This window comes from Nerophis ophidion, linkage group LG12, assembly GCF_033978795.1.
Source record: "Nerophis ophidion isolate RoL-2023_Sa linkage group LG12, RoL_Noph_v1.0, whole genome shotgun sequence".
NCBI classification, from domain to species: Eukaryota; Metazoa; Chordata; class Actinopteri; order Syngnathiformes; family Syngnathidae; genus Nerophis; species Nerophis ophidion.
In genome coordinates, this window is record NC_084622.1 from 65,810,427 (window position 1) to 65,825,127 (window position 14,701).

The following is a 14,701-nucleotide window of genomic DNA, read 5'->3' on the forward strand; positions in this document are numbered from 1 at the left end:
TTTGGGGATCTTTAGAATAGTTTTTTTCAACTTTTTTGGAGCCTGGGTACATTTTTCGCGTTGAAAAAATGCAGAGGCACACTGCCAGCAGAAATGATTCAAAAACGAAACTGTTGACAGTAAAAAGTTGTTGTCGGGTATAACTTTAAAGCATATCCAAGCATGCATGACTATAGCTCTTGTCTCAAAGTAGGTGTACTGTCACCACCTGTCACATCACACCCTGACTTATTTGGACTTTGTTGCTGTTTTCCTGTGTGTAGTCTTTTGGTTCTTGTCTTGCGCTCATATTTTGGTGGCTTTTTCTCTTATTTTGGTGTTCCTTTGAGGGATAATTCCCGCATGTATTTTGTTTTAGAAATCAAGACTATTTCAGTTGTTTTTATCCGTCTTTGTGGGGCCATTGTTGATTGTCGTGTCATGTTCAAATATACATCGGCTTTGCTCCACAGTAAGTCTTTGCTGTCGTCCAGCATTCTCTTTTTGTTTACTTTGTAGCCAGTTCATTTATAGTTTTGTTCTGCAAAGCCTTCCCTAAGCTTCAATGACTTTTCCAAGGGGCACGCGCCTTTTGTTTATTTTTGGTTTAAGTATCAGACACCTTTTTACCTGCACACTGCCTCCCGCTGTTTCCCACATCTACAAAGCAATTAGCTACCGGCTGCCACCTACTGATATGGAAGAGTATTACACGCTTACTCTGCCGAGCTCTAGACAGCACCAACACTCAACAACAACACATCATTTGTAGACTATAATAACTGGTTTGCAAAAAATATTTTTAACCCAAATAGGTGAAAGACCCTGGCCTGAAGACCAGAGGCTGTGCCCTGAAGAGTAGGGGCGTTGCAAGTCAGTGATGTACTGAGGGGCCCCACCATGCAACGCACGGAATGGATGTTGTTATTATTTATGTATAGCAGGGACCCTGCCATTCAAAACTAAGCTACTAATGATTAATGTAATTATAGCTGAAAAATAGTACAATAGCAATAGGAGAGACTATTCATCCCTAAACACCATGGAGTTCGTGTATATATTTATGTATAGGGCCGGCGTGGCGCGGTGGTAGAGTGGCCGTGCGCAACCCGAGGTTCAATTCCCACCTAGTACCAACCTCGTCACGTCCGTTGTGTCCTGAGCAAGACACTTCACCCTTGCTCCTGATGGGTGCTGGTTGGCGCCTTGCATGGCAGCTCCCTCCATCAGTGTGTGAATGTGTGTGTGAATGTGGAAGTAGTGTCAAAGTGCTTTGAGTACCTTGAAGGTAGAAAAGTGCTATACAAGTACAACCCATTTATCATTTATTTATGTATACGATATACAACACTAAACAGAAGGTTGTCATATTTTAGACTAGGTACTAAAATGCATGGGTGTCCCGACCCAATACTGATATCTTTAGTGGCCTGATATCAGCAAATGGTACGTGTATTTGTACTGAACCGTTTCGGTACGAGGGTTCCGGTTCGGTGCGGAGGAGTACCACACGAACATATGAAGTAGCCGCCTGTGCTAAAGTCTTATCAAGCTGCTCCGCTCTGTTCTGCCTCTGTCTGTCAGTACACAGCACCCAGCTTTGTCCCTCCCACACAACCATCTGATTGGTTAAAACCGTAGCGGTAACAAGCCAATCATCAGTGCGTATTCAGAGCGCGTTTAGTCAGCGCTTCAGCGTCGAGCAGATAGGCGTTTAGCAGGGGAGCAACGGACTCTCCCCAAGTTATACCAAACACTTCCAAGTCAACTACTTTCTCAACATCACTATGAGCCTGCTGACCTTCGAGAACCAAACTGCAGCTCAGCTCACTCGCAGTCTTGGCTTTAGGTGAAGACTAGTTAGCTTTTAGCGTAACGTTAGCTCATTTTGCCAAATGTGCGTGTGCGTGTGTGTGTGTGTTACGGACAGTGTTGATTGAGGTTTGTTGAAGCAGCAAAAAAGGACATGATGTTAAATGAAGGAGTCATAGTGTATATAATAATGTAAGTGCATCATAAAGCCTACATGAACTCCATGGTGTTCAGGGATGAATAGTCTCTCCTATTGCTATTGTACTATTTTTCAGCTATAATTACATTAATCATTAGTAGCTTAGTTTTGAATGGCAGGGTCCCTTCTATCACATGTTGATACAAAAATAACATTTACATAATAAACAATCAACTACAGGCTTCCCCAATGCTGTAATAAATGAAGCATGATGAGTTGACTTGAAACTGTTTAATGTTGCACTTTTTATATGTAGAATAAAAGTTGTGTCAGTTTATTTCATCCAAGCAACAACTTGAGGCAGTTTAATGTGGATTAACGTGGGCAGAATTATTATAGTGTTCCCAATGTTTAAAGGATCAAGCCATTGTTTACAAATTTGGTAAATTAATAACCAAAAAAATATGTATATTTTGTTGTTTTCTTACTGTACCGAAAATTAACCGAACCGTGACCTCTAAACCGAGGTACGTACCGAACCGAAATGTTTGTGTACCGTTACACCCCCAGTTTGGGGTCATTGTCCTGTTGGAACACCCAACTGCGCCCAAGACCCAACCTCAGACTGAGGATTTTAGGTTGTCCTGAAAAATTTGGAGGTAATCCTCCTTTTTCATTGTCCCATTTACTCTCTGTAAAGTACCAGTTCCATTGGCAGCAAAACAGGCCCAGAGCGTAATACTACCACCACCATGCTTGACGGTAGGTATGGTGTTCCTTGGATTAAAAGGCCTCACCTTTTGTTCTCCAAACATATTGCTGGGTATTGTGGCCAAACAGCTCAATTTTTGTTATATATTATATATTAACTTTGCTGTATGTATACTTTTGACCCAGCCGATTTGGTCACATTTTCACTAGACCTATAATAACTTCATAAAAGAACCAAACTTCATGAATGTTTTTGTGACCAACAAGTATGTGCTTGTGGTGGTGTTTGATGGATACTTGGGCCTAGTGCGCTGCTGCATTTTGGTGTTGGTCATTGTGGTGGTGTTTGATGGATACTTGGGCCTAGTGCGCTGCTGCATTTTGGTGTTGGTCATTGTGGTGGTGTTTGATGGATACTTGGGCTTACTGCGTGGCTGCATTTTGGTGTTGGTCATTGTGGTGGCGTTTGATGGATACTTGGGCCTAGTGCGCTGCTGCATTTTGGTGTTGGTCATTGTGGTGGTGTTTGATGGATACTTGGGCCTAGTGCGCTGCTGCATTTTGGTGTTGGTCATTATGTTTTTTGTAGCCAATTTTTGTTTTTATTCATACTTCTTTGGTACTGCATATATTAAGTAAAATAATTTATTTTTTTGTATTAGAAAGTCACATACATTGTGTGTCATTTCCAGCACCTGTGAGGAAAGCATCTAGGTGTGCACAGGTGAAACTGATTGGACAAACGTCGGGTGGAGAGACTGGTGGTGACAACATTTTTTGAGCGCTGCTTACCCAACCCTTGAGTTTAGTTTTTATAGCTTTATATGTCGTTAAACTTGTTTTTGTTAACTTTGGAAAGAAAACCCTTTTTTTTCTGCAAAGAAAGCTATTTTTGGAGAGACTTAAGTTGTAGTTAGAAGTACGTATGAAAGTGCTCCACCTGTCCTGGCTCTGCCCACGGCCCTTGGTTGTGAACCTGGAAAGCCTGCAAAGGTCGATAGAAGCGACGGCGTGGTGAGTTGAAGAATATTACTCTTTTAAGACACAAAATGTCATTATCCACCCTAAAACAAATCAAATTGTGAAAATATTTGAACAGTAACTGGACAAAAAAGTATGAATGTGCTTGCCTGAGACAGTGCTCGAGTTTCCTGTCATACCTTTTTAAGAGACTATAGAACAGGGGTCACCAACGTGGTGCCCGCGGGCACCAGGTCGTCCGTAAGGACCAGATGAGTCGCCCGCTGGCCTGTTCTAAAAATAGCTCAAATAGCAGCACTTACCAGTGAGCTGCCTCTATTTTTTAAATGGTATTTATTTACTAGCAAGCTGGTCTCGCTTTGCTCGACATTTTTAATTCTAAGAGAGACAAAACTCAAATAGAATTTGAAAATCCCAGAAAATATTTTAAAGACTTGGTCTTCATTTGTTTAAATACATTCATTACTTTTTTTTTACTTTGCTTCTTATAACTTTCAGAAGGACAATTTTAGAGATAAAATACAACCTTAAAAATGATTTTAGGATTTTTAAACACATATACACGTTTACCTTTTAAATTCCTTTCTCTTCTTTCCTGACAATTTAAATCAATGTTGAAGTATTTTTTTTTTATTGTAAAGAATAATAAATACATTTTTAATTTAATTCTTCATTTTAGCTTCTGTTTTTTCGACAAATAATATTTGTGAAATATTTCTTCAAAGTTACTATGATTAAAATTCAAAATAATTATTCTGGCACCACGTTGGTGACCCCTACCCATGCAGCTCATTTTTATGTGGCACTTATTGAAATATCTTGTGTGACATCATGCACAAAAGTGCACTTTATTTGTTTTAAACTATTGTAGTCGCGTTCTGTACAAAAAGTGCACTTTAATTGTTTTGATATGTCATCTTAGTGACATCATGCACAAAAGTGCACTCATAGCTTGTTTTAAAATGTCTCTGACAATTTTGCACTTTCTGTTTTGGAAATGACATGAATGTTTGTGCCACTGTTTAATAAATAATATGAATGCAGTCTGAAGAAGAATGTTTGAATGTAGACACATAGAATCATCATACTGCTGTCATTATATGCATCAAGTGTTCATTCAAGGCTAAGGCAAAATATCCACATATATATCATGTATTGCAGTATGGTCTAAAAATATCGAGATATTAAAAAAGGTCATATCTCCCAGCCCTACTCAAACTCATAATCTTACAATAAAAATGCTATTATTTTGTCAAAGTATTACATATTTTAATAATTTGGCGCACTTTTGCCTCCGTTTCTGACGCACTCCACAGCTATATTCATGCAATATTTAGTGACTAGCGCAGGGGTATCAAACATGCGGGCCAATTGCGGCCCGCGAGACATTATTTTGCGGCCCGCACTTTGATATGACAATTTAACGTATGTGCGGCCCGCGAGTTTAATATGAACGGAACTTGACAGCGTCATACTTCCCAAAGTTCCAAATTATCACGGGAGTCCTCTTAATATCAGGGTATACATTCTCTGGTAATCCTTGCTGATTTTTACCCAATCAATACTCAGGGGGTGCCGCACTGACACTGTTCTTAACGCCCTCTGAAATCCTGTACAGACAGCGTGCAAGCCTATCTGATTGTTACATTTGGCTGAGCAGTACACACGTGTGATGTTGCAAGACATATTTGGTCAACAGCTGCACAGGTCACACTGAGGGGGCCCGTAAAAAAAACTTTAAAACTGTTACAAATATGTGCCAGACTGTGAACCCACACCAAACAAGAATGACAAACACATCTCAGGAGAACATCCGCACCGTAATACAACATAAACTCAACATAACAAATACCCAGAAACCCATGCAGCCATTACTCCTCCGAGCTACAATGCACACACCCACGCTACCACCAACCCCCCACGCCCCCACCCTCCCTACTTGCATCAGATGAGGTTGTGTATATTGTAGCCCGGGAGAGTTTGGGCTGTAAGGTGTTCTGGGTATTTGTTTTCTGGTGTTTAAGTTGTGTTAGGGTGCGGATGTTCTCCCAAAATGTGTTTGTCATTCTTGTTTGGTGTGGGTTCAAAGTGTTGCGCATATTTGTAACAGTGTTAAAGTTGTTTGTACGACCACCCTCAGTGTGACCTGTATGGCTGTTGTGTAAGTACGTCTTGCAGCCACCAACATTGTTCTGCACAAGTCTCGCACAACATGATTTAGAGTTGTTACTTTAGTTGTGTTATGTGCGCAATGACGAGTTCTAGAGCACTAGTTCTCTTATACATGGTACGCTATGTGAAGGTATCCCAAAGGTTAAGGGAGATTTATCAAAAACATTGTAAAAAATAGCATCCATCCATCTTCGTCCGCTTATCCGAGGTCGGGTCGCGGGGGCAGCAGCCTAAGCAGGGAAGCCCAGACTTCCCTCTCCCCAGCCACTTCGTCTAGCTCTTCCTGGGGGATCCCAAGTCGTTCCCAGGCCAGCCGGGAGACATAGTCTTCCCAACGTGTCCTGGGTCTTCCCTGTGGCCTCCTACCGGTTGGACGTGCCCTAAACACCTCCCTAGGGAGGCGTTCGGGTGGCATCCTGACCAGATGCCCGAACCACCTCATCTGGCTCCTCTCCATGTGGAGGAGCAGCGGCTTTACTTTGAGTTCCTCCCGGATGGCAGAGCTTCTCACCCTATCTCTAAGGGAGAGAAAGGGTGAGAAAACTCATTTGGGCCGCTTGTACCCGTGATCTTATCCTTTCGGTCATGACCCAAAGTTCATGACCATAGGTGAGGATGGGAACGTAGATCGACCGGTAAATTGAGAGTTTGCCTAACGGATCGGTCAGTCATAAATACTTAAGTATATTTATTGGATAATTGGATAATACTTCAACAAAATATGAATGCAAGTTCATAAAGTGTGAAAAGAAATACAACAATGCAATATTCATTGTTGACAGCTAGATTTTTTGTGGACATGTTCCATAAATTTTGATGTTAAAGATTTCTTTTTTTGTGCAGAAATGTTTAGAAGTAAGTTGATGAATCCAGATGGATCTCTATTACAATCCCCAAAGAAGACACTTTAAGTTGATGATTACTTCTATGTGGAGAAATCTATATTTATAATTGAATTACTTGTTTATTTTTCAACAAGTTTTTTAGTTATTTTTTCCAAATAGTTGAAGAAAGACCACTACAAATGAGCAATTTTTTGCACATTTATACAAATTAATAAATCAGAAACTGATGACATAGTGCTGTATTTTACTTCATTTATTTTCTTCCCAACCAAAATGCTTTGCTCTGATTAGGGGGTACTTGAATTAAAAAAAATGTTCAGAGGGGGTACATCACTGAAAAAAGGTTGAGAACCACTGTTGTAGAGGACGTTAAAGGCAGTGCAGTCACGGCAGTCCTTAATAATGTCGGCCGGGTGAAAATTGGGACAAATTGGGGAGAATGGTTGCACCGGTAGATTGTCGGGAGGTGCACTGAAATCCAGGAGTCTCCCGGAAAAATGGTGAGGGTTGACTTTCCCGCCCTAGCTTTGCCAACCCTCCGCCATTCATAGGTGAATTCATTAAAAAGTGCATGTTAGGTTTTTTACGAAATCTTTTCTTGCGGCCCAGCTTCACCCAGTTTCTGCATCCAGTGGCCCCCAGGTCAATTGAGTTTGAGACCCCTGGACTAGCGGGTTCTCTAACACAGTTTACTTCGTATTTCAATGTATTTTATTAACTTGCACAGTCTTTGGAAAGTAAGAACTAAAGAAACATCAATAATAACCTGTGAATGTGGCTTTAGTACGTTCATAGACAGCCCTAACAAAGCCATACTGTGGACGGTCGAAGCTGAAACTTGACTAACTCCCAAGTTCTCCGCTTGGACCGACTTCTCTTTGAAGTCAAGTCTACGTGGCCCCTGTGACCCCGACATCTGACCCTAACGTGGAAGTTTACACTAGAAGAAAACCAAGCCGGAGTGTTTTCAGGGAGGCTGGATGTGGATTAGACGGGGAATGTGTGCCTATAGGTGTGTGTTTGTACGAGGGGACAGCACAGCAGAGAGGGAAATAAGCACTGATAAAATAAAATAAAAAGGAAAAGGTGCCAATTAGAGACAGAGAGCCCTTTTCAGCCAACTCAGGATGTATGAGGAACCTCGCAGTGAAACCCCATGGAGAAAAGTACTGAGCCATATTGTTTCCTGGTCTTATTCCTTCATTTTGAGCTCTGAAGATCCTAATGTTATGAGGTGGATTGCAGAGGAAGCTCAATCGCTTGAAGGTTTGTGCGTTTTTAAATAAGTTTTCTGTGGCATATTCAATTAAAGGTGAACTTCCCTTCATAAAGAGTTTCCAGTGTCATGTGATGAACGTTCTCTGCCTAGTCATCAGCACTGTGACTAGACAATAGCTCTTGCATTTCAACGCCTTGAAGTAGGTCTGAGCGATATATGGAATATACTCGATATGTTGCGCTGTGTGAATGTGAGTCTATCTGTGTGGGCCCTGCCATGAGGTGGCGACTTGTCCAGGGTGTACGCCGCCTTCTGCCCGATTGTAGCTGAGATAGGCACTAACGCCCCCCGCCACCCCAAAGGTGAATAAGCGGTAGAAAATGGATGGATGGATGGATATATCGCGGGTTTGTCTCTGTACGATATACAAACGACTATCGTGAGTATTCGAGTATACGTTCTCACGCAGTTGCTTTTAGCTCCAGGCGTTTCTCACTCTTGTCTCTCTTTGTCACAGAGACATAAAACAAGCGCACCTTGTTACGTACGTCACTAATTGTCGCGGGTTTGGTGGTAGCGGGGGTGTATATTGTAGCGTCTCGGAAGAGTTAGTGCTCCAAGGGGTTCCAGGTATTTGTTCTGTTGTGTTTTTGTTGTGTTACGGTGCGGATGTTCTCCCGAAATGTGTTTGTCATTCTTGTTTGGTGTGGGTTCACAGCGTGGCGCATATTTGTAACAGTGTTAAAGTTGTTTATACGGCCACCCTCAGTGTGACCTGTATGGCTGTTGACCAAGTATGTCTTGCATTCACTTATGTGTGTCTGTAAAAGCCGTATATATTATGTGACTTGGCCAACAAACTGTTTGTATGGAAGAAAAGCGGACGTGACGACAGGTTGTAGAGGACGCTGAAGGCAGTGCCTTTAAGGCACGCCCCCAATTTTGTTGTCCGGGTGGGAATCGGGAGATTGGTTTCCCCGGTGTCATGGTGGGTGGCAACTTACTGCGAGGTTTGTTCTCCCAGGAAGTTATTGGACTATTTCGGACAAGGCGTTAAGGTAGGAACATATTTATTTCTGAAAACTCAAAAGGGTACAAAAAACAGAAAACAACCCAAAGGCAAGCATACCTTCCGCACACAGAAGCTAAGGCAAAAACTTAGGACATGGAACTATAGACATGAAACAACTAACCAAACTATGGCATGGAGCAACTAGCATAACTGTGGAATCAGACACGGAACGAGGAGCATGAATGAACGACGCCAGGCCGACTGACTGGCAAAGACAGGCTTCAATGGTCTTCTTGATTAGGGCAGGTGCGTGTCCCGAACACCAGCAGGTGGAACTAATAAGTCGCCATGGTAACTAAACAAACAAGGGAGCGCAAGCAGGAACTAAAATAGTTCAAAACTAACAAGCATGATCCAGACCACAGATTGTAGCTAAAAAGTGGGTACTCTAAAAAAACAAGCTTAAAATTAATCTGTTGTCCTTTTTGTAGAGCTTTTTACTTGTAGGCATAATTTTTAGGTCAAGAACAATGAAAAAAGTGCCAATGTTGTCAGCAGTTGAGGGGCCCTTTTTAATATATGAGGAGCTCGGTTCTAGACCAACTCTATTACTTGACATCATTTCTGTGGTGACTTGGTGCTATATAAATACAATTTAATTGACATTGAATAGACTGTTTTTTCTTCTTTAAAGTGCAGATAGTAAACGTTAACCTTCAGACGGACCCTTCACCTCTCAATGTTACAGGAATTGATTTCTTTCCCGAGGGTAATTGGCCTCCCCTCCCACGCCTTGTCATGTCAAGATTAATGACTTTATTTGTGCAGCCGCATGGCACTAACAGGCCTAATTACAACAAATCAATTCCCCAAACTACACGTTTAGTCAACCACAGACCACCTCAGAGCCCCCCCAGAAATATCCATGCCATGTAGCTCGCTTTTGGGGTTCAAACACACATCCTTGTGGGACTCCACAACCGACCTATAAACTCTGTGTTAACCTAACTCAGGACATTAAAAACAAGAATTAGGATAAAGGTTTTTAGAGTAATATACAAGTATATGTCAATGTTGGCCTTTTATGCCTACTTTTAGACTTAGACTTCCTTTTTATTTTTATTTCAGTTTGAGCTTTACAGTACAGATGAACAACATTTTCTTCCATTAGTTCATTGGAGTGCAGGATAAAAGATGCAGATAAATATATCGCACTTTTGCATAAGCATCCACGTTTATGGATGTATTTTATATGTTCTTTATATTTCCTTTTTTGGGGGGAATTGAGATTATTATAAATGGGTTGTACTTGTATAGCGCTTTTCTACCTTCAAGGTACTCAAAGCGCTTTGACACTACTTCCACATTCACACACACATTCACACACTGATGGAGGGAGCTGCCATGCAAGGCGCCAACTAGCACACATCAGGAGCAAGGGTGAAGTGTCTTGCTCAGGACACAACGGACGTGACGAGGTTGGTACTAGGTGGGAATTGAACCAGGGACGCTCGGGTTGCGCACGGCCACTCTCCCACTGCGCCACGCCATCCCAACAGTTTTACAACTTGAGGGAAGAAGCTGTTACAGAACATGGAGGTTCTGCTACAGAGGCTGTGGAACTTCGTTCTAGAGTCCAGCACAGTGGTCCCCAACCACCGGGCCGCGGCCCGATTGGTACTGGGCCGCAGAAGAATTTTTTATAAAAAAAAAAAAATAAATAAATGTATTTTTATTATTCTTTTTATTAAATCAACATAAAAACACAATATACACTTACAATTAGTGCACCAACCACAAAAACCTCCCTTTTTCATGACAAAGAAGAAAAAAAAGAAAAAAAAAAGTCCCCCTGTACTTTTTTGCCCAACTGTATATCGTATATTGCGATGTGGCCTAAAAATATTGAAATATTAAGAAATGGCCATATCGCCCAGCCCTAGGTGGATGCTTCAATTAAAGTTCTTACAGTCATACTCAATCCCCGTGTTATTTTCCTGTAATGTAGAGCAAAGGGCAGTAAAACTTGACATGACCCTGCATGTGTTTATTTGTCCCTGAATGTATTTATACATGTGAGGTCTTGAGGAAGAAGCAGGACCATTTGTGAAGCACATTAGGGGCCGTGACCCGGCGGAGGGGGTACCCCGATCAGAACCAGAATCCCCCTGTAGCAGCATCCAGCATGGAGAAACAACTATGGCCTTTGTTGAGCACGCTGTTGATCTCACACAAGTTAGTATAGACTTTTCCCACTGACTCTGCCAAGAGTCTGAAGTCATTTAATGAAGTGGCTGCTGAGTTTAGAAGGAGCGACTGTGCTGGCGTTGACAGAATGGAAAATGTCTGTGTCATGCTGCGTACAGTGAGTGACAAGATGCGCACGGCCTTGGACTTACCGTGCGGACGCCATGTTGCAGGCATCGGGATTGTCACGGGTGTCATGGAGAGTGGCGGCGTTCATCGTGTTGATCACGGCTAATGCGCGTATTCGGTTATTAAAAAATTAAGACACTATTTCCTTTATCACTTGCATACTTGCCAACCTTGAGACCTCCGATTTCGGGAGGTGGGGGGCGTGGTTAAGAAGGGAGGAGTATATTTACAGCTAGATTCACCAAGTCAAGTATTTCATATATATATAATTTATTTACACATATACACACACATAACACTCATCTACTCATTGTTGAGTTAAGGGTTGAATTGTCCATCCTTGTTCTATTGTCTGTCACTATTTTTCTAACCATATGCATGGACAGTAGATGGCATTATTGTCCTGTTTGAGTGTCACAACATTACTATTTACAGCAGACCATACTTGCCAACCCTCCCGGATTTTCCCGGGAGACTCCCTACATTCAGCGCCTCTCCGGATAACCTCCCGGAAGAAATTTTCTCCCAAAAATCTCCCGAAATTCAGCCGGCGCTGGAGGCCACGCCCCCTCCTACTCCTTGCGGACCTGAGTGGGGACAGCCTGTTTTCACGTCCGCTTTCCCACTATATAAACAGCTTGCCTGCCCAATCACGTTACAACATCTACGGATTTGAGTAAAAAACTGCACACACAAGGAGACAAAGCAGAAGAACAAGGAAGTTATAGCCTGTAATAGTGATTCTATGTTGTCTGTTGCCATCTCCTGGTGAATGTTGGCTATAGCATTATGGGGTTACTTTTTGATTGGCCAACGATTTAGGTGGTGTTGCGCACCTGACGGCAAGCGAGGGAGTCTGTTCTGAAGCCCACAGTAAAGAGACATAACTTCATCACCTCACCTGGTTATTGACTCCAAGCCAATATATTACACCGTCGACGAGCAAAATGAAAAAAATAAATGGCAGAATAAAGGTTACTCAAATAGTGAAAGGTAACTGTTGTTGTCTTTTTTTTAGTAACCAGCAAGCACAGTACAGTTAGTAGAACTGTGTTTTTATTACTGTGTATTTGATAGGTGCCGTCTGAAATGCATTTATTTATTTTATTTATATATATACATAACAATAAATATATATCGCTAGAATTCACTGAAAGTCAAGTATTTCATACATAAATATATATGAAATACTTGAGTTGGTGAATTGTAGATGTAAATATACTCCTCCCATCTTAACCACGCCTTCTCCTGGTCGGACGTGCCCTAAACACCTCCCTAGGGAGGCGTTCGGGTGGCATCCTGACCAGATGCCCGAACCACCTCATCTGGCTCCTCTCGATGTGGAGGAGCAGCGGCTTTACGTTGAGTTCCTCCCGGATGGCAGAGCTTCTCACCCTATCTCTAAGGGAGAGACCCAAACTTCTCACCCTATCTCTAAGGGAGAGACCCACCACCCTGCGGAGGAAACTCATTTCAGCCGCTTGTACCCGTGATCTTGTCCTTTCTTTCAGTGATTTCTCCAGATTCTCTGAACCTTTTGATGATATTATGGACCGTAGATGTTGAAATCCCTAAATTCCTTGCAATAGCTGCTTGAGAAATGTTGTCCTTAAACAATTTGCTCGGACATTTGTTGACAAATTGGTGACCCTCACCCCATCCTTTCTTGTGAATTACTTAGCATTTCATGGAAGCTGCTTTTATAGCCAATCATGGCACCCACCTGTTCCCAATTAGCCTGCACACCTGTGGGATGTTCCAAATAAGTGTTTGATGAGCATTCCTCAACTTTATCAGTATTTATTGCCACCTTTCCCAACTTCTTTGTCACGTGTTGCTGGCATCAAATTCTAAAGTTAATGATTATTTGCAAAAAAACAAAAAAGTTTATGAGTTTGAACATGAAATATGTTGTCTTTGTAGCATATTCAACTGAATATGGCTTGAAAAGGATTTGCAAATCATTGTATTCTGTTTATATTTACATCTAACATAATTTCCCAACTCAAATGGAAACGGGGTTTGTACTTCTTTGCTGTCACGTATCATATTTGCACATATTGTATTTGCTGATTTTGTTCTGTTGTTATTGTTGTTGTCGTCTCTGTCTTATCCCCCTCTTGACCCGACAATTTCCCCCTCTGTCTTCCTTTTTTTCCTCTCTTTCTATCATCTCCTGCTCCGGTCCGGCATGAATATAAATCCACTTAAAGGCCTACTGAAATGAGATTTTCTTATTTAAACGGGGATAGCAGCTCCATTCTATGTGTCATACTTCATCATTTCGCCATATTGCCATATTTTTGCTGAAAGGATTTAGTAGAGAACATCCACAATAAAGTTGGCAACTTTTGGTCGCTAATAAAAAAGCCTTGCCTGTAGCGGAAGTAGCAGACGATGTGCGCGTGACGTCACGGGTTGTGGAGCTCCTCACATCTGAACATTGTTTATAATCATGGCCACCAGCAGCAAGAGCAATTCGGACCGAGAAAGCGACTATTTCTCCATTAATTTGAGCGAGGATGAAAGATTCGTGGATGAGGAAAGTGAGAGTGAAGGACTAGAAGTGAAGTGAAGTGAATTATATTTATATAGCGCTTTTCTCTAGTGACTCAAAGCGCTTTACATAGTGAAACCCAATATCTAAGTTACATTTAAAGCAGTGTGGGTGGCACTGGGAGCAGGTGGGTAAAGTGTCTTGCCCAAGGACACACCAGCAGTGACTAGGATGGCGGAAGCGGGAATCGAACCTGCAACCCTCAAGTTGCTGGCACAGCCACTCTACCAACCGAAGAAGCGACGGCTGCGGGCGGCGGCAGTGTGAGCGTTTCAGATGTAATTAGACACACTTACTACAATAATTCTGGAAGATCCCTTATCTGCTTATTGTTTTAATAGTATTTTAGTAAGATTGTAGAGACATACTTCAAAGTCGTATGGCTGCAGTGAACACGCCAGAGTCTCAGAGAGAAGCCGAGGAGCCAAGCTCACAGCTGCCTTTTTTGACAGCTACTGCAGGAGGACGCATAATCCACTGAAGTCTCCGGTAAGATATATATATATATATATATATATATATATATATATATATATATATCACGATTGTAGCTGCGATAGGCGCCAGCACCCCCCGTGACCCCAAAAGGGAATAAGCGGTAGAAAATGGATGGAATTTTCCCAACCAAAAACATGCTGGTTGACGTAGAGAAACTTGTTCGCTTGACCGCTCTGTGTTAAAGCTTCACAACAAACAAACACCGGCTGTGTCTCGGTGCAAAAGACAGCTGCAATCCACCGCTTTCCACCAACAGCATTCTTCTTTGATGTCTCCATTATTAATCGAACAAACTGCAAAAGATTCAGCAACACAGAAGTCCAAATGACTGTGTAATTATGCGATGAAAAGAGACAACTTTTAGCGAGGATGAAAGATTCTGCTGGGCTAATATGTCCTC

The 14,701-nt window shown here is 42.0% G+C and overlaps 1 protein-coding gene across 13 annotated transcripts in view; it reads left to right on the plus strand.

Annotated features, from left to right (window-relative positions):
- The window catches only part of LOC133563715 (uncharacterized), a 390,671-nt gene that overhangs the window by 24,241 nt on the left and 351,729 nt on the right, over positions 1–14,701 (plus strand). For 9 of the 13 annotated variants that reach the window (XR_009809088.1, XR_009809089.1, XR_009809090.1 and 6 more), the window contains exon 1: positions 3,350–3,655. The exons of the other annotated variants lie outside the window; for them this stretch is intronic. The gene's annotated coding sequence lies outside the window, so the exon portion shown is untranslated. Of the gene's footprint in view, positions 1–3,349; positions 3,656–14,701 lie in introns of those variants that run through there. 13 annotated transcript variants of the gene reach the window in all.